This window comes from Talpa occidentalis, unplaced genomic scaffold (assembly GCF_014898055.3).
Source record: "Talpa occidentalis isolate TD23 unplaced genomic scaffold, MPIMG_talOcc4v2.1 talOcc4.14, whole genome shotgun sequence".
Taxonomy (NCBI): domain Eukaryota; kingdom Metazoa; phylum Chordata; class Mammalia; order Eulipotyphla; family Talpidae; genus Talpa; species Talpa occidentalis.
Genome location: NW_023601433.1, coordinates 58,709,248 through 58,711,377, shown reverse-complemented (window position 1 = coordinate 58,711,377; position 2,130 = coordinate 58,709,248).

Genomic DNA, 2,130 nt, shown 5'->3' with positions numbered 1-2,130 from the left:
TCAAAATAAATTGTTTTGCAAGGAACAAACCTCTCTGTACCTCTGATTCTTTCATTGTGTGGTATTTACCCAACTCACTGAGGTTTTCAAGCATAACAATATGTCTAATTATGTTTCTATGAGGTCAGCATCACAGTTATATTGCTCCAAGGAAATTCACCCCAGTTGCTCTGAAATAGCTCTATTTCCTCTGAAATTCGCTACTATTTCTCTGTTGTTCCAACTATAATGGGTACACCTCTCTCTTATTTGTACTCTCTGATACTCAACATGGTTAAATACTTTCCTATATATTTAACATGTTAACTTTGTTTCAAAGAGTTAAGCTTATGGATTTTTTTTCTTCTTCTGCCTAATTGCCTTTCTCTTCTTGATACTTTTCTAAAGAATCACTGTTGTCTATTGACTCATAAATGCTAATTTTCCCAGTTCTTTTGTCCTGGGGGCTTTTCTAAATCTATCTTAGTTATTGCAATTTTTGCAATGAGATAGCTTATTCCACTCTGTTTTTTGAACTTTAGGCTAAAATATCTGACCCATTTTTGAACAACATTTTGTGATCTTTCCCATTTCCAATAAATCACCCATTGGATCTTATCAATTCTTCCTCTTTAATCTGGTGCTTCTCTCTTCCCCTCTGCATCAGTCCCAGTCTGCCTCTAAGAGTTCTCAGTCAGTTCCAGTCATGCTATTCTTAACTTCATGCCTTCACTGCCATTCAAGTCCTAGTATTTTTCATGTGTTACAAAATCAACATTGATTTCATTAAGTCTGTCAATCAATGAAGTGAAATAAGTTCTGTGTTATATCTGAAGACCCAGCATAGGCTTGTATGTACTTTCAGTGTGAATTAATTATATTCTAACTGTATGATGTTCATGTTTATTTTCCTATCTGTCTTTCCAACAAAATTGTATGCTTCTGAAGAGCAGAAATATTATCTTTCTTCTCAGTGTTATTAAGAATTTAAAATATAATGCATTTGTAATTTGCAAGGAATAAATTTATAGGATAGAAATGAATTAAAATACCTTAGCAATTCATATTTCAGCCAAAGTGTTTATGCCATACCTACTCATTACTGTGAATGCTAGCTACAATTAATGTGTAAGCTAAAACTATTAGAATATAGATAGTAAAAGTCCCATATCATTTTGTGTTTTGAATCATAGCAAGTTTCATATTGGTTTAAAGAATTTTAGTATTAATTTTATATATGCAGATTATCTTGAATATTTTTTAAAATTTACATGATTACTTGGTTAACATACAATAACTATATTATTATACCATGTTTTCTCTCAATGTTAAAATATTTACTTTGTAGTGTTTATTTCACCTTTGAATTATCATTGATTCTTTAATGGCGTAGTTGTTACAATAATACTGACTTGGTGTGATGTTACTTATGTGCAAACTTGACTTCTATATGTGTCACCAAAAAATGACTGTTACTGATTATTAATTTGGTTAGAATAAGATATATTTTGAAATTCTGGATTGTCAGAATGTCTTAAACCATTTTATTTACTATCTCTTTATAAATGTATTTGTTATTAGAAAGATACATTTCCCTCCTTATAAGTGTATTTGTTACTAGACTAATAATAGTAAAAGTGGAATAATAGTAATGATCCTAACAGGGAAATAGCCTCTAAGCCCATTTTCATATGAAGAACTGAGATATAACAAGTAGATTTAAGATCTTATGCATCAGGCCTGAATTTGATAAGATGGATCTGGAGTCCATTTTTACAGTTGGAAAGTGATTCATTCAATTCTGTCCCTCAATTCAGAAATTATTCCAAACTGAAAAAAACCCACAAAACCCACAGTGATTCCCTGTGCAAGTTTTCTCAAATTGAATGTTCCAAGCCCCCAAAGGCTTGAAAAACTCCAAAAATTTGCACAGAAAATTGACAGTTGCCTTTTACTGGTTGAATTGGTCATCAGAAGAATGTGGATATGGGAGAAGTTTTCATTCAAAAAAAAAAGAGATACAGAAAGAAAGCTGTAGGGCAGATTGACTGCTAATAGTATTCTGAATGTCACCACTATCCCCTCTCTGTAGGAATATAACCAAGTATTCAAGTCTTTCTGAAGAATTCACAGGAATGTCAATTCTAATAT